At 43.7% G+C, this 21,948-nt stretch overlaps 1 long non-coding RNA gene across 1 annotated transcript; it reads right to left on the bottom strand.

The window, feature by feature from the left end:
* Positions 1-10,252: 10,252 nt before the first annotated feature.
* LOC116365167 (uncharacterized) lies at positions 10,253-14,961 on the bottom strand. Its single transcript, XR_004208069.1, has 2 exons — positions 14,158-14,961; positions 10,253-11,369 (listed from the first exon to the last, which is right to left on the bottom strand). It is a non-coding gene; the product is annotated as an uncharacterized LOC116365167 (long non-coding RNA).
* Between the last annotated feature and the right edge of the window lie 6,987 nt (positions 14,962-21,948).

The raw sequence follows: 21,948 nt of genomic DNA, 5'->3' as shown, positions 1-21,948 counted from the left end.
AGGGGAGAAACATTTAGGGTCCTACATTGTGACATCATTAAATTACTCCTTCTACAATGTTAAAACATTCTACATTGTGACATTAATTAATTGATATCATGAAACAACTCCATGTATTTTCTGATGCTCGATCAGAGATCTTTTATCAGAGTATCTCTTGTTACACAGATCACAGCTATGAGATTTCTCTCCTGTGTGTGTTCTCTGGTGTGATATCAGGTTGCATTGTTGAGTAAAGCTCTTCCCACATTGAGTACAGCTATAAGGTTTCTCTCCTGTGTGTGTTCTCTGGTGTGATATCAGGTTGCACTGTTGAGTAAAGCTCTTCCCACATTGAGTACAGCTAGAAGGTTTCTCTCCTGTGTGTGTTCTCTGGTGTGATATCAGGCCTGATGAATGCGTAAAACTCTTCCGACATTGAGTACAGCTATGAGGTTTCTCTCCTGTGTGTGTTCTTTGGTGACGAGTCAGATTGCTCAATGTAGTAAAACTCTTCCCACATTCAGTACAGCTATAAGATTTCTCTCCTGTGTGTGTTCGCTGATGAATTGTAATGCCTGATGAGGTGAATATCTTCCCACAGTCAGAGCAGCAGAGAGTTATCTTCCCTGTGGATCTCTGCAGGTGTTTCTTGGGGTGTTCTAATGTGGAGAGACTCTTCTCTGCCTCGTCAGCATCATGAGGTTGTTGAGGCTCCCCAGAGGACCCATGGTAGTCCCGTCTCTCTCCTGTGTGAACAACAAAGTCAGACAGATGGTTAAAGGCCCACAACAGCGGAAATCCACTGTAAAAGGTGATGCCAACAGCGTAGCCATGATGTTGTACAACAATTGTTGTCTGTAATGATTATTTGACAATTGTCTTAAAAATGAGCAAGAATAGTCATATTTTGTCTTGTTTTCACATTAGTAGTAACATCGATGATTGTAGGCTAGAAAAAAAGTTATTAAAGTTGTTGAAATCCTAAGAAGTGTGCCAGACGACTTTTGGTCTCCAACATAGGCACCTTTCTGTGTTTGCTAAAATTGCGGCACGAGGGCGATGCACATGCAATTTGGTAGAAACTCGTTCCCCCTAATGAAGAAACCGATAGTTTTGGATGTAGTATATCTTCCTGGAGCAAAAATGGTGAGCAAAGATTTTGTTTTTTCACAATGTATTCTGAATGTGAATGGGGGAAACCTCAGGGGAGTAACCTCCATGTCCAGGTTGCTTATGAGAGCATGTCACACTACTTTGGATTAAAATTGTAAGCCTCGTTTGAACGTCCTACTTAATATAATGTTTGTATCGTCATCGCAAATCAACCTCTTTGCACTTAAAAAACACTTCAACCAGTAAAATGCTCTTTGGCTTTTCCATCAGCCCGACAACGGGGCTCCGTGTCGACAAAGGGCCCAGGCCAATTGGCAAAAGAGGTATGCTCAGGGTTGATATCGCGCTGTGCAGACTGGCAGGTATTATCCAGGCTAAAAGCGACTGGTGTTTGAGCTAAAAAGGTAAAGGCCGCTAGCAATGGCTAACAATGACTAAATAGCTAGTAGCTAATTAGCTTCTGATGAAGGTTCTAGCTATAAGGGCCAAAAAAAAAGCAGATCCGTATCACATTGGGTGAGGCGGGTTGCCGGAAGGTATATTTAATTGAATTTAATGTTATGTTGACGAGCGGCCCCCTCCGGTCAGGTTATGTTGACGAGCGGCCCCCTCCGGTCAGGTTATGTTGACGAGCGGCTCCCTCCGGTCAGGTTATGTTGACGAGCGGCCCCCTCCGGTCAGGTTATGTTGACGAGCGGCTCCCTCCGGTCAGGTTATGTTGACGAGCGGCTCCCTCCGGTCAGGTTATGTTGACGAGCGGCTCCCTCCGTTCAGGTTATGTTGACGAGCGGCTCCCTCCGGTCAGGTTATGTTGACGAGCGGCTCCCTCCGGTCAGGTTATGTTGACGAGCGGCTCCCTCCGGTCAGGTTATGTTGACGAGCGGCTCCCTCCGGTCAGGTTGTGTTGACGAGCGGCCCCCTCCGGTCAGGTTGTGTTGACGAGCGGCCCCCTCCGGTCAGGTTGTGTTGACGAGCGGCCCCCTCCGGTCAGGTTATGTTGAGGAGCGGCTCCCTCCGGTCAGGTTGTGTTGACGAGCGGCTCCCTCTAGTTATGACGTTGAGTAATTTGTGTGTCTTAATTATTTAATTAAATAGAATGCTTCACTTCACTAGGGTAGGGGACAGCATTCAGAATTTTGGATCAAAAGCGTGCCTAAATTAAACTACCTGCTACTCAGGCCGAGAAGCTAGGACATGCATATAATTTGTAGATTTGGATGGAAAATATAAAGTTTCCAAAACTGTTAAAATAATGTCTGTGAGTATAACAGAACTGATATGGCGAAAACCTGAGGAAAATCCATCCAGGAAGTACTATTATTTTGAAAGGCTGTTTTTCCATTGAAAGCCTATCCACCATACAAAGACTAGGGACCCAGGTCACGATCTCTATGGCTTCTTCTACATGTGGTCATTCTTTAGGCATTGTTTCAGGCTTTTACTCTGAAAAATGAGGGAGATACATATCCACCATAATATGCAAATAAATTCATTAAAAAAATCATACAATGTGATTTTCTGGATTTTTTTTCTCATTTTGTCTGTCATAGTTGAAGTGTACCTATGATGAAAATTACAGGCCTCATCTTTTTAAGTGGGAGAACTTGCACAATTGGTGGCTGACTAAATACTTTTTTGCCCCACTGTACATCCTAGAAACCTGGTTAAACTATCATTATGACATCATGGATGAATTCTAGAATATACTATATATCCTAGAAACCTGGTTAAACTATCATTATGACATCATGGATGAATTCTAGAATATACTATATATCCTAGAAACCTGGTTAAACTATCATTATGACATCATAGATGAATTCTAGAATATACTATATATCCTAGAAACCTGGTTAAACTATCATTATGACATCATGGATGAATTCTAGAATATACTATATAGCCTAGAAACCTGGTTAAACTATCATTATGACATCATGGATGAATTCTAGAATATACTATATATCCTAGAAACCTGGTTAAACTATCATTATGACATCATGGATGAATTCTAGAATATACTATATAGCCTAGAAACCTGGTTAAACTATCATTATGACATCATGGATGAATTCTAGAATATACTATATATCCTAGAAACCTGGTTAAACTATCATTATGACATCATGGATGAATTCTAGAATATACTATTTAGCCTAGAAAACTGGTTAAATTATCAATATGACCTCATGGATGGCCAGTCCTTGTATTCATAGTGTATTGAATTCAGGGGGTAGCCCTGAGCTGAACTCAAACCTGGGTCCAGCGACTGTCAAATCAACACCTTATAACTGTTACGCCAAGATGTCTGAACTTCTTGACGAGGTCGCTAGGTGTTGGGTTAAGGTTTCTTCAATATCGTTCTCTATGAATTTGAGAGTGATTACACTTCTCCTTCCCCCATCCCTCAGCTGTTAACCAAGTCTCTGGGCAGCCATTTTGTTGCTGTTTAAAAAAAACACAAAACCCAGCCATCTGCAGTTCAAACAATAACAAATCTGTCATTCCACCACTATTTTGGTAATAAAAGATTATGGGGTTGGAGATATGTAACTACAGACAGACCTACATTATAGTTTTAACCATGTTGAGGCGGCAGGGTAGCCTAGTGGTTAGAGAGTTGGACTAGTAACCGGAAGGTTGCAAGTTCATATCCCCGAGCTGACATGGTACAAATCTGTCAATTTACCCACTGTTCCTAGTCCGTTATTGAAAATAAGAATTTGTTCTTAACTGCTATACAGTGTTGATTTACATTGTTTCTAAACATTATATTAAAGCTTATTTGGGGTTCTGATGGGGTACAACAGTTGACCTCAACTCATGAGGCATGTGTTATATTCTTCAAGAATCAATGGCTGTAAATAAATAATTTAAAAGTCACAATATGGATGTAGCAATTGCAGATTTCCACCTTAACACCTAACATCAGTTCAACTGCAGAGTTTGTGCCTCTGTTGTTAAGACAGTACTTACCAGTGTTAATCAGGGAACGGTTTCTAAAAACCATCTTATGGCTAAATTCATCGTTAGAACCATTGGATGCCTTAAGATGCGTTTGGGAAACCGGGCCCAGATACCCAGGTTCCTCCTCTTCTTCCTCCTCCTTTTTCGATGTAAAAGTAATCTCCTCCCCCTCCTCTTTCACGCCATAAACTGCATCTTCCTCTCCTTTTACTGTGACATCAGCCTCCTCTTTCACTCTGAACGCGTCCTCCTCTTCTTTCACAGTAACAGCCCCACTCCCTACTTCTTGTTTTACTGTGATATCTTCCTCGTCTTTCACTCTGAACGCGTCCTCCTCTTCTTTCACAGTAACGGCCCCACTCCCTACTTCTTGATTTACTGTGATATCCTTCTCTTCATTAGAAGGAGAGTAGCTTGGTGAACTCATGGTCGGAGATGTTAGCTAGGCTAATGCTAACTTAACCAGCCCGCTAGCTGAATAATAACAACAACAGCATAAATATTAAATTAAATCGGATAACTAACTAGACGACAGAAGTGGGTTTAAAACACAGTGGCTAATATACACTAAAGCGTCTAAAGAGCTTTATTGGTTCGGCTATTTGTCTATCAAGCTCCCTGACTAACTGTTGCTGCTGTTGAAAGAAGCGTTCCGTCCACTAGATTATACGTCACACCTACAGCATAACCATAAATTCCCAGACCGCCATCTGCTGACTGGAGTGGGTAACACAGTTGAGTAAAATGTAGATTTTATCTTCAGATAACAAATTAAAGTGTACGAAGCATGAGTTTTAACTCACCAGTGTAACAATACAGTGTGGTTAAAGACTTAGTAAGCTAATTGTAATCACGATATGGTTACCTATAAGTACAAACAATGTTTTTGCGTTATTACATATTCATTAACTTATTTTGTGACTCTTCCAAACTACACACAATGCAGTATTTCTCAACGTCATATGGATGATCTTCTCTGTGCTGCTGAGTTTGTTTGCCAGTGTAACGGTTTAACGAGGCAATTCATTTAAGAACAGTGCCTTAGACCGCTGCCCCGCTCGTGTGATAAAGGTATAGGATTCTGGGTAATCCACAGCAGATTTATAGAGAATTTGAAAATTGAGTGGTCCTGGGATAGAAATGTATAAAATTGACATTACATCATAAAATCCACGTTTTAAATCATACATTAGCAATTTATGTTTTAGTAACTACTGTTGTTGGTTTGGCGTCAAGTCAGCCTCTCTTTATATGTTATTTGCCAAATGTCTGTTTTCCATGTGGGTTTTAAGCTAAAGATCCCTCTTTCAAGTTGGTATCTAACTGGAAAATGCATCTTCTTTTGGAGTGCTATTTTTACCCTGTCGACTACTGATCATTCATCCACACTGTGTGTCTCATCAATGCAGGTCATTTATGACAAAAGTATAAAGTATATGTTTTACAAACTCATGAACACCAGCCAGTTTATCAGCCCGGTTTTGTTAGTTTAGGTGTATTATACTTCTTCGCCACCTGAGGGGGACATTGAGTAATTTTCCATGTCAATTTGATATATTTTGATACTAAAATGGATGACGCGATATTCTGATGTAGTGAATATGAGACACATGGAAATAATGTATTTATTTTTATTATAGTAAATTAGGAATTAGTAGGAATTGTTAAATCCACTATACGATCACAATGACTTTGATAGACATTTCAATAGTTTTGTTAGTAAATTACAGGGCAGATTAATGTAGAATTGCTGTGGGAGTGGTATTTATATCCTGTCACTACTGATCATTCATCCATACTGTGTGTGTCCCATCATTGCAGCTTTGGAAATAAATGAACTATCCATTCATTGCTCCTTCCTGTGTTGACTCACTGACTTGAGGGACCAGGATGGTCACACTAGGTCGATATCTAACTCAAGCTTCACCTCCTTTTATTTTTTTATTTCACCTTTATTTAACCAGGTAGGCTAGTTGAGAACAAGTTCTCATTTGCAACTGCGACCCGGCCAAGATAAAGCATAGCAGTGTGAACAGACAACACAGAGTTACACATGGAGCAAACAATTAACAAGTCAATAATACAGTTGAAAAAAGGAGAGTCTATATACATTGTGTGCAAAAGGCATGAGGAGGTAGGCGAATAATTACAATTTTGCAGATTAACACTGGAGTGATAAATGATCAGATGGTCATGTACAGGTAGAGATATTGGTGTGCAAAAGAGCATAAAATAAAATAAATAAAAACAGTATGGGGATGAGGTAGGTAAAAATGGGTGGGCTATTTACCGATAGACTATGTACAGCGGCAGCGATCGGTTAGCTGCTCAGATAGCAGATGTTTGAAGTTGGTGAGGGAGATAATGGACTTGGGATTCTCTGCCTCTAACCCTATTACAGGGGCTGAGTCACTGGCTTACTGGGGCTCTCTCATGCCGTCCCTGGAAGGGGTGCGTCACCTGAGTGGGTTGATTCACTGATGTGGTCATCCTGTCTGGGTTGGCGCCCCCCCTTGGGTTGTGCCATGGCGGAGATCTTTGTGGGCTATACTCGGCCCTGTCTCAGGATGGTAAGTTGGTGGTTGAAGATATCCCTCTAGTGGTGTGGGGGCTGTGCTTTGGCAACGTGGGTGGGGTTATATCCTTCCTGTTTGGCCCTGTCCAGGGTTAGTCCTCGGATGGGTCCACAGTGTCTCCTGACCCCTCCTGTCTCAGCCTCCAGTATTTATGCTGCAGTAGTTTATGTGTCGGGGGGCTAGGGTCAGTTTGTTATATCTGGAGTACTTCTACTGTCCTATTCGGTGTCCTGTGTGAATCTAAGTGTGCGTTCTCTAATTCTCTCCTTCTCTCTTTCTTTCTCTCTCTCGGAGGTCCTGAGCCCTAGGACCATGCCCCAGGATTACCTGACATGATGACTCCTTGCTGTCCCCAGTCCACCTGGCCGTGCTGCTGCTCCAGTTTCAACTGTTCTGCCTTCTTATTATTCAAACATGCTGGTCATTTATGAACATTTGAACATCTTGGCCATGTTCTGTTATAATCTCCACCCGGCACAGCCAGAAGAGGACTGGCCACCCCACATAGCCTGGTTCCTCTCTAGGTTTCTTCCTAGGTTTTGGCCTTTCTAGGGAGTTTTTCCTAGCCACCGTGCTTCTACACCTGCATTGCTTGCTGTTTGGGGTTTTAGGCTGGGTTTCTGTACAGCACTTTGAGATATCAGCTGATGTACGAAGGGCTATATAAATAAATTTGATTTGATTTTACTTGTAGATGACCTGGAGCCAGTGGGTCTGGCGACGAATATGTAGCGAGGGCCAGCCGACTAGAGCATACAGTTCGCAGTGGTGGGTGGTATAAGGTGCTTTAGTGACAAAACGGATGGCACTGTGATAAACTGCATCCAGTTTGCTGAGTAGAGTGTTGGAAGCAATTTTGTAGATGACATCGCCGAAGTCAAGGATCGGTAGGATAGTCAGTTTTACTAGGGTAAGTTTGGCGGCGTGAGTGAAGGAGGCTTTGTTGCAGAATAGAAAGCCGACTCTAGATTTGATTTTAGATTGGAGATGTTTGATATGAGTCTGGAAGGAGAGTTTACAGTCTAGCCAGACACCTAGGTACTTATAGATGTCCACATATTCAAGGTCGGAACCATCCAGGGTGGTGATGCTAGTCAGGCGTGCGGGTGCAGGCAGCGAACGGTTGAAAAGCATGCATTTGGTTTTACTAGCGTTTAAGAGCAGTTGGAGGCCACGGAAGGAGTGTTGTATGGCATTGAACCTCGTTTGGAGGTTAGATAGCACAGTGTCCAAGGACGGGCCAGAAGTATATAGAATGGTGTCATCTGCGTAGAGGTGGATCAGGGAATCGCCCGCAGCAAGAGCAACATCATTGATATATACAGAGAAAAGAGTCGGTCCGAGAATTGAACCCTGTGGCACCCCCATAGAGACTGCCAGAGGACCGGACAGCATGCCCCACATATATACCCCACTTTGGACAATCCTCCTCTGCAATGCTTACATCTTCTGGTTTGACAGGAAGAGGGTAACAGGATACTAAACCCTTAGGTTGCAAGATCGGTTCCCCGATGAACAAATCGTTCATCCTGCCCCTGAACAAGGCAGTTAACCCACTGTTCCTAAGCCATCATTGAAAGTAAGAATGTGTTCTTAACTGCCTTGCCGAGTCAAATAAAAATAAAATATAAAAATTGTGTTGACGACCGGCTCCCTCCTAGTCAGGTTGTGTCGAAGGCCCGCTCCCTCCTAGTCAGGTTGTGTCGACGACCGGCTCCCTCCTAGTCAGGTTGTGTCGACGACCGGCTCCCTCCTAGTCAGGTTGTGTCGTAGACCGGCTCCCTCCTAGTCAGGTTGTGTCGATGACCGGCTCCTTCCTAGTCAGGTTGTGTCGTCGACCGGCTCCCTCCTAGTCAGGGTGTCTCGATGACCGGCTCCCTCCTAGTCAGGTTGTGTCGACGACCGGCTCCCTCCTAGTCAGGTTGTGTCGACGACCGGCTCCCTCCTAGTCAGGTTGTGTCGACGACCGGCTCCCTCCTAGTCAGGTTGTGTCGTCGACCGGCTCCCTTCTAGTCAGGTTGTGTCGATGACCGGCTCCCTCCTAGTCAGGTTGTGTCGATGACCGGCTCCCTCCTAGTCAGGTTGTGTCGTCGACCGGCTCCCTCCTAGTCAGGTTGTGTAGATGACCGGCTCCCTCCTAGTCAGATTATATTGGCGACTGCCTCCCTCTAGTCACTAGTGTGTCTTATTTATTTAATCAAACAGCTTAAAGCATCATATGTTCAGTACATATAGATTTTATAAAAACAAGTGGGGCGATTGATAGAATTTACAGATGACTCTTGGTTGACCGTGGATCAAATCCAGGCTGTATCATAACCAGCCGTGATTGGGAGTCCCATAGGGCGGGGCACAATTGGCCTAGCGTCGTCCAGGGAACGCAGTCATTGTAAATAAGATTTTGTTCTTAACTGATCTGCCTAGTTAAATAAAGGTTACATTTAAATCATTTTTTAAAAGTTATTCATTGACAAACCATATTTTACAAATCATTCAAGGCACCAAAACAAAGGTTTCAAACCAATTCATGAATGTAATTGAATCTAGGTGTCTTGCCTTTAATGTAAGGGCATGAAAAACAATGGCTGACAATGACTTATCAACAGCTCTAATAATTTGCCCTCACAGGAAATCTACACTGGCAATTATAGAACATATTATGTAGCCTCAAAATCTGTTCAAAACAATAATTTTGACCTCATGGATGGCCAGTCCTTGTATTCATAGTGTAGTGAATTCAGGGGGTAGCCCTGGGCTGAACTCAAACCTGGGTCCAGCAACTGTCAAGCCAACACCTTAGAACTGTTACGCCAAGATTTCTGAACTTCTTGACGAGGTCGCTGGGTGTTGGGTTACGGTTGCTACAATAGCCTTCTATAAGAATGTGAGAGCGGAAACACTTCTCCTTCCCCCATCCCTCAGCAGTTAACCAAACCAAGCCTCTGGGCAGCCATTTTGTTGCGGTTTAAAAAAAAACACACAACCCAGCAATCTGCAGTTCAAACAATAACAAATCTGTCATTCCACCACTACTATTCTATATTTGTGTTGGACAAGTTTGCTCACCACCAGAAAACAACTCCCATTTTACATTATAATCACCTACAATGCTTCACCTTCTCCAATATAAACATCGTGTCTGGCTATGTATTTCTAAATAGTAAAATACAATCGTATCTTTTCTCATTTTTCTTTCTATAGAATCCTAAAACTCACTAGCTTCTAGAACTCTCGTGCCCTTGGAACGAGCCCAAACAAAACTAAATCTCCAATACAGGAAAACCGTGCAGTCAAAATAAATTGTGATCCATGGCAACTCACTGACTAAACGCAAACATTTGACTGCCCAGTATGGGAATAAAGACAATTAGAATTTAAATGTTGTCATGAAATACTGGAGTGATGTCGGATTGTTAATAAAATTGATTATAGACCAATTATAGTGTTTTCATGTGTGTATATACACAAACATCTGCAACAATTATCATATTACATGCATTTTTTTTCCACTTGAAGAAAACAGCTCACTACATTGAAGTGCTGCATGTTGATTGAAGTGGGTCACCAACACAGTAAGTGTAACACAGCTGTTTTTTTTTGTTAGTCACTTTTTATTTAATAATACTCTTTCAATTCAGAGCCTGGATTTCCCCCTGAGGTTAATATCCATATCATGCTGCAATCAATTGAACAGGGTAAACGATAAGGTAGAACATCATTAAAATACTCCTACTACAATGTTAAAACATTCTACATTGTGACATCATTAAAATACTCCCACTACAATGTTAAAACATCCTACATTGTGACATCATTAAAATACTCCTACTACAATGTTAAAACATTCTACATTGTGACATCATTAAAATACTCCTACTACAATGTTAAAACATTTTACATTGTGACATTATTTCAGAGATATCATGAAACAACTTCTTCATGTATGTATTTTCTGATGTTTGATCAGAGATCTTTTATCAGAGTATCTCTTGTCACATTGATCACAGCTAAAAGGTTTCTCTCCTGTGTGTGTTCTCTGGTGTGAAGTTAGCTGGCTAGATGTAGTAAAACTCCAACCACATTGACCACAGCTATAAGGTTTTTCTCCTGTGTGTGTTCTCTGGTGTTGAGTCAGATGGCTAGCTTGAACAAAACTCCTCCCACATTGATCACACATATAAGATTTCTCTCCTGTGTGTGTTCTCTGGTGTTGAGTCAGATGGCTAGCTTTAACAAAACTCCTCCCACATTGATCACACATGTAAGGTTTCTCTCCTGTGTGTTTTCTCTGGTGTAATGTCAGACCGCTAGATGTATTAAAACTCCTCCCACATTGACCACAGCTATAAGGTTTTTCTCCTGTGTGTGTTCTCTGGTGTACTGTCAGACCGCTAGATGTATTAAAACTCCTCCCACATTGATCACAGCTATAAGGTTTCTCTCCTGTGTGTGTTCTCTGGTGTTTAGTCAGATGGCTAGCTTGAACAAAACTCCTCCCACATTGATCACAGCTATAAGGTTTCTCTCCTGTGTGTGTTCTCTGGTGTATTTTAAGTTCTGATGAAGATTTGCAACCTTTCCCACAGTCAGAGCAGCAATGAGATTTCTTCCCTGTGGGTCTCTGCTGGTGTTTCTTGAGGTGTTTTGATTTGGAGAGTCTCTTCTCTGCCCGGTCAGCATCATGAGGTTGTTGAGGCCCCCCAGAGGATCCACGATAGTCAGGTCTCTCTCCTGTGTGAACAAAAAGTCAGACAGGTGGTTTAAGGCCCACAACAGCAACAATACACTGTAAAAAGGTGATGCCAACAGCGTAGCCATTATGTTGTTCAAACAATGACATCTGTAATGAATGTTAATTATTTGACATTCGTCTTAAGACAGTCAAGTGAACAGTCATATTTTGTCTTGTTTTCCCATTAGTGGTAACATCGATGATTGTACGCAAAAAATACATTTTTAAAGTTGTTGAAATCCTAAGCAGTGTGCCAGACAACTTTTGGTCTCCAATATAGGCACCTTTCAGTAGGTCTACCAGGCAGTATTAGCTAGCTACGTTTACACTGACTCTTAATACATTTAGCAAGCTAGCTAGCCTGATAACTAGCGATTAGCAGCTAACATTATTTGAGCAACACCTTGCTAAGAAAAGACAATCTTTCGCTTTTAATGTAATGGCATGAAAATAATTGCCAGAATATTATACAATGACTTATCAACAGCTCTAACAATTTGACCCCAACAGGAAATCTGCACTGGCAATTATAGAAAGACCCGTTTACTATATAACCATTGATTCCACTGATTCTTGAAGAATATAACTTATAAATGCCTTAACTGTTTCAACCGTATTACCCCACCAGAAACCAAAACATAAGCTCGTATAACGCCACTGTTTGTAAACTAATACTATATGGCTGAGGAGTAGGGTCGATCCAAGCGTTCTGACCTCACAATGACAGTAAAGCACCCAAGCTAACTGGCTAACGTTGGATAGCTTGCTAGACACAAGTCAGAGAAACACTCACTCTTACCATTTTACTTATAGTTACTATACTGGCATGTTTGAAGTATAAGTAGCCAACTAACGTTAGGTAGCTAGTTAACATACCGATACATACTGCTGTAAAGATATGCTATGCGTTTTGTAAGGGTAGTGTAGCTAACATTACGTGTAACGTAACTTATTTGAAAAGTCATTACTTTATTACATTGCTCAACATTTGTCATAATTATTTAACCTCTAGTGACACCCCATCCCGTGAACGGGACAGTTGTCATCATCTGACACTAATTAGCATAACACAACGGACATAAATCTTCCAAGAAAATATTCCTATTCATGAAAATCACAAGTGAAATATATTGGAACACAGCTTAGCCTTTTGTTAACCCTGTCATCTCAGATTTTCAAAATATGCTTTACAGCCAAAACTAGACAAGCATTTGTGTAAGTTTATCGATAGCCTAGCATAGCATTATGCCTTGCTAGCAGCAGGCAACCTTGTCACAAACATCAGAAAAGCAATCAAATCGTTTAACTTTGATGAACTTCGGATGTTTTCACTCACGAGACTCCCAGATAGATAGCCAAAGTTAATTTTTTCCCAAAATATTATTTTTGTAGGCGAAATAGCTCTGTTTGTTCTTCACGTTTGGCTGAGAAATAGACCGGAAATTGCGGTCACGACAACGCCAAATTAGCTTCATAATATCGACAGAAACATGGCAAACGTTGTTAATAATCAAGCCTCAATGTGTTTTTCAAATATCTATTCGATAATATATCAACCGGGACAATTGGTTTCTCAGTAGAAGCGATTGGAATAATTGCTACCTCTGTATTTTATGCAAGAATTTCTCAGGGAGCATCAGGTGACCACTTCCGCAATGAAGCCGCCTACGGGTATTTTTCAACATAAATGCGTAAAACTACGTCACAATGCTGTAAACACCTTGAGGAATACGTAGAAAGCGTAATCTGGTTGATAGGGCATTCATAGCTCAATAGGGACGCATCGGAACGCAGGGCTTTCAAAAGATGAGTCACTTCTTGATTGGATTTTTCTCAGGCTTTCGCCTGTAACATCAGTTATGTTATACTCACAGACAATATTTTTTACAGTTTTGGAAACTTTAGAGTGTGTTCTATCCTAAGCTGTAAATTATATACATATTGTAGCATCTTGTCCTGACAAAATATCCCGTTTAATTTGGGAACGTTATTTTTCCAAAAATGAAAATACTGCCCCCTAGTACCAACAGGTTTTTAAAGCAGTTCATTTGTATCCGCTCTCGTTGGACTTTGGCTGAATATTTTCCTCCATTTTCTAAAAATCTGAAATCGATGTGAAGTCACGCCCATTTCCTGAAGAATTGCATTATGGGCCGTAAAGTACTGCGTGTATATTTCATATTTTGGCGAATTTAGTACGACATCCGGGAACTTGGCATACTAACATCATACTATAATAAGCAAACTATATACTCAATTAACATCACAAATAGTGCAGTTAGTATGAGTATTCTAACACAGCTTAGGTCTCTGGGCAGCCATTTTGATTGTTTAAAAACTAGGTGGCCCCTTTAAAAAAGCCAAACATTCAATCAACCAATCTGCAGTTCAACCAATAACAAAGCTGTAATTACACCACTATTTTGGTAATAAGATGGATGGGGCTGGAGAAATGTAACTACTCTCAAATTCATAGACAGACCTATGGATGCAAGGACTGACCATCCATGATATCAACAGTATAGTTTTAACCATGTGGAGGCTATACAGTGTTGGTTTACATTGTTTCTAAACATTGGAGTTAAAAAAAAGCTTATTTGGGGTTCTGATGTGGTAAACAGTTTAACTAAGCTCATGAGGCATGAGTTATATTCTTCAAGAATCAATGCCTATAAATAAATAATTGAAAGTCAAAATATGGATGTAGCAATTGCAAATTTCCCCTTTAACACCACACATCAGTTCAACAACCGCAGAGTTTGTGCTTCTGTTTAAGACAGCACTTACTAGTGTTAATCAGGGCCTGTTCATCGTTAGATCCATCGGACGCCTTAAGATGCGTTTGTGAAACCGGGCCCAGATATCCAGTTTCCTCCTCTTCTTCATTGTTCGATGACACAGTCACCTCCCCCTCCACTTCTTTCACTGAAACGTCGTCGCCCTCTTTCATTCTGAACGAGTCTTCTTTAACTGAGACGTCTTTCTCTTATTCTTTCACGGTAACAGCCTCAACCTCTACTTGTTTTTATATTGTAACAGCCTCCTCCTCTTTCACGAGAGCTTCCTTCTCCATCCAGCAGACCTCCTCTTCTTCAGCAGGAACGGGGTTAAGTTTGAGACTGAAGCTATGAGGCATGTACTGAAGTCGCTAAGCGGTATAATTCAAAGCAGTGTCCCTTTATCAGCAGCACGTGATCAATGACGTCTGAAGAATCATTTCGTCGAACACCTGATTGGTTTGGTATTGGGCTCGTTCGACTTTGCAGCCGACAGTGCAGGTGGCTGCTGACTCACTAATTTACAAATCACCTTGCATCATAAATAACTACTCATTATTATTTATAAATCAGTCAGCCAGTCACCGTTTACCCACAATGCAGCATAGACTTGATGCTCTCGATCAAGGCCAGTGGTTTCGTAGAAGACATGAAGGCTACTCTGCTACGGTGTGGGACGTCATCTTTCAAAATGTGGCTGTTCTAAATTCTGTGTCGCTCAAAGCCTTGAGTAATGAAACTATTTTTAAAAAAAAACAATTATCTGGAAAGAGCCAATGCTTCAGGAAGCTTTGTTTCCCCATCACTACTTTTCAGCATGTTTTCTGTGAATTAGACTACGGGAGTTTTGTAACCTTTTCCACCTTGGCTTACTGTTAGTTGGGATCTAATTGGTCTCCGGTAGTTGGTCTCTGCTGACCACAACCGCGCTGGTTGGTTATGCTGTTTAGGCTAATAGCTAGTTGGCTAAATAGCTAACGTTTGCTGGCTGGCTAAGATAACTGCATATAGCTAACATTTTTTGATTGGTTAGATGGCATAATGTATTTCCAAAACGTTGGTTTACTTTAATCACTCAAGTCATGAGTGCAAACGATTGGTTTAATTTAAAGTTATACATTTTAAGTTATTTCTGATGTAGTTAACATCATAGGTAAGGATTGGTTGATTTCCAGTTTTTAAGATGATTGATGAGAAAAGTATCGTCCAACCATCGGGTAACTTGTTTCATGCACATCAAAGGTGAGGGTGAATTTCAGATGTTCACTGCTTGTACTGTATTGATGAAGGAGTGGAATCGATGAAGTTCCTCTGCTGTCCCTTGGAATAGAAGGAACACGTCATTAATGAAGACTTTTTCAGAGCCTGATGAGGTGCTAGAATGGATTGTTAGGGCTGACAATCACATTCTTCTCTAACAACCCCACATACAGTTACGCATAATCAGATGCAATTTTTTTTTAAACTACAATGACCATAATGACCTGAGCGCCTACTTGTCTTGTCTGTGTTTCTTTTACACCTGCTACGTAAAAGAAACTGAAGAATGTGTAACAGTATAGCTTCCGTCCCTCTCCTCGCCCCTACCTGGGCTCTAACCAGGGACATAAACAACTGCCTCCCACGAAACATCGTTACCATCGCTATTAGCGCACGTTAACTAGCTAGCCATTTCACATCGGTTACAAATGCACAATGGTCAATGCTATCTGGGATTCTTGGGACATCCCTACCCTAAACCCTAACCTTAATCCATAACTTAACCATTTTAAATGTAAACTTCAATGGGCTAGGGACGTCCCAAGGATGTTTCGCTACCTGAAATTACACAATCTAAGTGAATGATAGTTGGTATTCAGCAGTCATAAAGCCTTGTTTATTTTAATGAACTACTAAAATTGTGATTTTATCAGACAGCAGCTCTACACTTTATTGAGTGACTGATCCATTCATCCTTTCAACCCTCCTCAGCCTTCCTCTCGTCTGAAGACCCAGTGAGGGTGGAGCTCAGTCAGAGAGCTGTTGAGGGACTGGTTAGGAAGAACACTTCTACAGCCAGAGAGGTGAGAAGTCACACATGGTTTAGATGGTAAATATTTATGTCCCCTTAGTGGTTCATCACATCAGCAAAAGGGAATATGTTCCATCATCCATGTTTATTTACATTAGTACAAATTGACCACTGATATTGGTGTAATTTCCCACCCCTTTTGGCTGTATGAAAGTTAATTTCCCCCCAGGCACACACATTTGTTCTTTGCTATTATGGTCATTTGTGTAGATAGTACTTTTCCCCACTCATTCACCCTACCTCTTAACGTTGCATATTTATATTCAGTGGCCTGACTGCATCCAGACTGTCAAAGGCCCATCCTGGTAGATCTGAACCTAACGCAGTTTGGAGTGATCAGATGACGGAAGTCACATTTAGGTGCCAGGTGTAACTGAGGCCATAGATGCTCCATATCCATTACTTTTAATGTTTTATATAATATGACTAAATGTATTTATTTCTGTTACAGGGGCAGTCAAGAAATGGAACAGCAAGTTCACAGAACATGACATAAGCAGAGCTGTGGGAGACCACCTCAAGCCCCTGGTAGAGTCGGGGGTGGTGTTTACCTCTCCACCACGCCTTCAGCAGGCTGGAAAAGTGGGATTGATACTGTTTTTCATACTAAGAGGGACTGATTGGTCAGTCTTTGGGTTCATTTGTTGAAATCAAATCAAGCTTTATTTATACAGCACATTTCAGACATGGATGCAACACAATGGCTTCACAGGAAGAAAAACAAAATGAAAATAAATGAAAATATTTAGTACAACAGACAGAAGATTAACAACTGAAATACTAAAGAACATTAAGGAAATTCCATTGATTATAATATTAATTGGATGGAATATCCAACCCAAAATATTAACTTGTTTTTTAGGAGGGGCTCTGAAAGACACTATGTGGGTGTCACTGGAAGTTGACTAGTAACAACAATTGGGACATAAAAGACACCCACCATGAGACCCACTAAATCTGCCCAAGAAGAGGGAAACAAAAGAAAAACCCACACCAAACTTAAAGACAGGAAGTAAACCAAAAAGGTGGTTAAAATAATTTATTACAATCAAAACCATTCATACTATTACAAAATCATAATTCTCATTCATTCTTAATTAATTCTATTTACAAAACCATCAAACAAAAACAAACCTCAGGGGAGCATCGTCCCTCCCCATCATACCTAACCAATACCTAACCCTTTCCCTATCTCCCCTTCCCTAATCTATCCCCTTACCAAACTCACTCTAACACTCCCAGCCCTAAACCCCCTTTCCACCTCTCCCGTGCCGCATGCTTCCCCCACTTCCTCTCCTCCCTCTTCATCTTCCCCCTCAAATCACCTTCCACCCTTCTCACTATCCCTTCCACCCCCCAATCTCTCCCTGTCTTGACTAAATTCTGCCTGGCTTCCCACAGTCCCTTTTTAAAGAGACTCATGAGAAGCCAGAGCAGAAACCTGTCCCTATCCGTTCCCTTTGCTCTCCCTACGCCTCTCTAGCCTAGCCCATGTCAAAACAAAATCACTCCTAACCACACCTAGCATCACCCATGCCCTAGCCCAGACTATTCCGGCAAAGGCACAGTCCCAGAAGGCATGGCGCACAGTCTCCTCCCTGCCACAAGAGGATCTTGGACAGGTGGGGGACTGCACCAAACTATACCGGTACAAGATGGCACGTACCGGCAAGCGCTTATGGAGGCCCAACCAATTCAGGTCCTTGAGCCTGTTGTCCAGGCCCCGCGCCTGCACTCCCTCCCAGACCACTGACGAGATGCCCGCTACAGGCGCAGGACTCCCTGCCTGCCTGACCTCCTCGTACAGGTGCCTGTGGTCTAAACCTACTCGGGCAACTTCAACCTCGGGGTGCGCACGCAGCCACTTGGCCGCATGGCCAAAGTGCCACGGCAGCTGTTCCGCCCGAGGACCCGCGTTAGACCACACCATTACGCTTCTCGCCTTATACGAGAAGAACACCCGCAGGAGGTAACCGGACGGGTGTATAACCGGACGAGCAAGCTCCGTCAACAAGAAAGAAACAAAAATGGCGTCCAGCTTGAGGGGGAAATGTGGTACCCCCCTACCTCCCTCCCCGATGGGACAGATCATGCGTGCCCTGGCGACCCACTCGCACCTGCCACTCCACATAAACTGAAACACAAGCCTCACTAGAGGCCTCCTCAGACAAGCCGGCAATGGGTAGATATATGCCAAATACAAAAGAGACGGCAACACATCCACCTTTAGGACCAGGACTTTGCCCATAATAGACAAATACCTAGCCTTCCACATTGCTAGCTTCCTCTGTACCACTGCGATACGCATGTTCCAGTTTAGCGTCGCTGAGCCGGAGGTCTCAAAATGAACCCCGAGAATCCTCAGGGCCCCTTCACAGAGAGATAACCCCCCAGGCACATCCGTTCTACCGCGCCATCTTCCGAAAAACTTGACGGAAGACTTTGCATGGTTCAGAACTGCTCCCGACGCTCGGGTGAAATCCCCAAAGATGGCAAGGGACCTTGTCAGGCACGAGTCCTTGCACAACAGCAAGGAAGTGTCGTCGGCGTACTGCGTCATCTTAACACGCAGCCCACCACTTCCAGGGATCAACAAGCCTTCCACCCCTGTGTCTGCCCTAATGGCAGCCCCCAGAGGCTCCATGTACAGAACGAAGAGGAGAGCCGAGAGTGGGCATCCCTGCCTGACCCCAGACGAGAGGTCAAAAACGTCACCTAAGTGACTATTTACACTAACTCGACACCCCGCTCCGACATATAAAGTACGGATCCATCCTATAAACTTCTCCCCAAATCCTAATCTACCTAACACCCTGAATAGAAAAGATCTATTCACGCGATCAAAAGCTTTCGCCTGATCTAGCGCTGCTACCATTAAAGGCAGCCCTCTATCTTCAACCCAAGCGATGGAATCCCTGATCAACTGTAGGTTCCATCTTATAGAGCGGCCCTCTACCCCGCACGTCTGATCCTCGTGGACGACGTAGGGAAGGGCTGTGCGCAACCGGTCTGCTAAAACCTTTGCAAGAATCTTGTAATCTACGCACAGCATGGTCAATGGCCGCCAGTTGCCAAGGTCAGTTGCTTCCCCCTTCTTATAAAGAAGTGACAGCACACCAACAGCCATTGATCCCCCCGGGACCCCCGTCTCAAGGATGGCCTTCAAGACTTCGAGAACCACTGGTCCAAGTATACCCCAAAACTTGAGGTAAAACTCAGCCGGCAGCCCATCCATCCCAGGCACCTTCCCTTTTCCCATCCTCCTAAGAGCGCTCTCAACCTCTTCTAGTGAGATCTGGGCCTCCATCACGTCTCTAATGTCTTCTGGCAACCGCCGGGACAAGTGTTCTAAAAATACGTTTCCCTGCTCTACATCTATTTCCCTTTCCTTAAATAAACCTTGGAAATGATCTGTTGTCACCCTGACCATTTCCTCTGGTTTACTTACTATACTACCATTTTCTTCCCTAACTCCATGCATTACCTTCCTACTCTGCCTGGCCCTAACCGACTTAAAGAACATAGCGGAACAAGTCTCATTATGTTCTAGAAAGCCACTATGCGCACGCTCCAGGAAAGCTCGAGCCTTCTGCTCCTGCAGCTCCCTGAGCTGCGCCTTTAGGGCTGCGAATCTCTCCCAGTCAATCGACCCGCCGAGGTTGCCTGCCTCGTACTCGAGTTCAATTAACCTTTGGATACGATCCACCTCCCTCCTTTCCTCCCTTTTTTTCCTTCTACAATATCCTATTATAAAAGCCCTAATCCTCACCTTAACTAAATCCCACCACTCTAACACCCCCTCGCACATGGACCGGAGGCCGTCAAGCCTCCGAAAGAAACAAAAAAATGCGTCAACGAAAGCCTGCTCCTCCAGTATATCCCGATCTAACTTCCAGTACCCCTACCCGAAGAGGCAGACTGGCGACCCCACCTGCAGGAACACCCCGTCGTGATCCGTGAAGAAAACAGGCAACAGCCGCCCAGACAACTGACCCAAAGACCTGGATGCAAAAATGTAGTCGAGCCTCCGCGCAACCCCCCTGGAGTTGCGCCATGTAGGACCGACCATTGCCGGAGTAGTGTGCAGGCCACCATCAACCAGACCATGGCAAGCCATTAGCCCAGAGATGGCACCTGCACTGCTATCACCCGCCTACCCCTAAATCTATATTAAAGTCTCCTCCTATCACCAAGTGCCTGTTTGTAACACACAGGGGCGCCAGACAGTCTACCATCTCCCTCCTGTCTGCCGCCACCTGTGGCCCATACACCCCAATTAACCTATATCTAGCTTCTCTAAACTTAACATCTATCCCCAAAACTCTACCCTGCATTATTACAAAAGTGTTCTCTATTTTAACCTCTCTATGCCCACACAAAATCCCTACTCCTGTTGAGTGCAACCCCTCCTATGCCCCCAAAAAGATTCCCCCTTATATCTACACACATCCCCACCATCCCTCAGGTGAACCTCCTGTAAAAAACAGAAATCAAACCCCACACCCTCTAAATAACAAAAAAACCGCCCTCCTTTTAACATTATTCCTTAACCCCCTAACATTTAGACTAAAAAAAGAAACAGAACTATTCATTTAATTATTAACAACAAATAAAAAAAATAAAAAAAAACAAAAAACAGGAGACTCACCCGATGCTCCCCTGGTCCATCTCCACCGGCGGGGACGTCCTCTCCTCTCCTGACGCCCCCCCGTCCTCCATCCCAACCCATGACCCAGGCAGTGTGTTGGGTCCTCCCTCCCCACCCACCATCCCCCCCTCCCCGTTGCCTCGGGGCTGCATGTAGGGGACCCCCATCTCCCCAAACAGGAGTTGGGATCCCTCTAGCAAACAGCCCACCGACCCCTCACTGGAGTCATCCACTAAAATGCAAGGGGGCTGAGCAAACCGGGAGGACAAATTACCCTCCCCCCCCCCCCCACCACCACTCTCTTAGCCCCCCCCTCCCCCTCCACACCCCCCTCCCTCTCACTTCCTGCCAAGCTCCCCTCCCCTCTTATCCCTTTCTTCTTTGGTGAAGGAGGTAGCGGGGAGACAACGTCCCATCCCCGCTAACTCCTCCACCAAATCCCTCATTTCGACCTCGAGGAAACCTGGCAGGCTGTCCCCCCACTCCTTCCCCCCATCTCCACTCCTCCCTCCTTCTCCGTCACTGTCCCCCGTTCCTTCTTGCTACCACTGTCCCCTTCTCCCTCTCTCAGCTCCTCCACCTTCTTTTTAATCTCTCCTTTTTCCTTCTTTCCATCTTCTCTCCTCTTTCTTTTCGCCTCTCCTTCTCCTTCTTCGTCCTCTCCTTCCTTTCCCCTGTGCCATCCGTACAATCCGCATGCGTCCTCTCTTTCCTCCCCCCCCCCCGCTCCCCCCCCCAGCTGCAGACGCGTATGACCTGTGACGAGCCGGGCAATCACGCCACAGGTGTACTTTCGAGCCACACCCGTGGCAAGCCTTGTGCTCGTCACACTCCTTGGCCTCGTGCTCTTCCGACCCACAAAACGACATTTCTTGGCGCTGCACGAGGCCAGGATATGGCCGTAGGCCATACAAACGCCTGCAGAACGGGGGCTGACGTGCATAGTAGAGTGTTCCCTGTCAGCCCCCAGGGAGAACATCGACGGAGGATGGAGGTAGCCATCCACACTCTTCGGGGACTCCCTGAGTAATGCCTGGAACCCTCTCCTCCCAGTTCCAGAAACCCCGGGAGTCCCTGAGGTA

Source organism: Oncorhynchus kisutch, unplaced genomic scaffold, assembly GCF_002021735.2.
Source record: "Oncorhynchus kisutch isolate 150728-3 unplaced genomic scaffold, Okis_V2 scaffold1178, whole genome shotgun sequence".
Taxonomy (NCBI): Eukaryota; Metazoa; Chordata; class Actinopteri; order Salmoniformes; family Salmonidae; genus Oncorhynchus; species Oncorhynchus kisutch.
The sequence above is the reverse complement of the archived record's forward strand: the minus strand, read 5'-3'. Positions and strand labels throughout refer to the sequence as shown.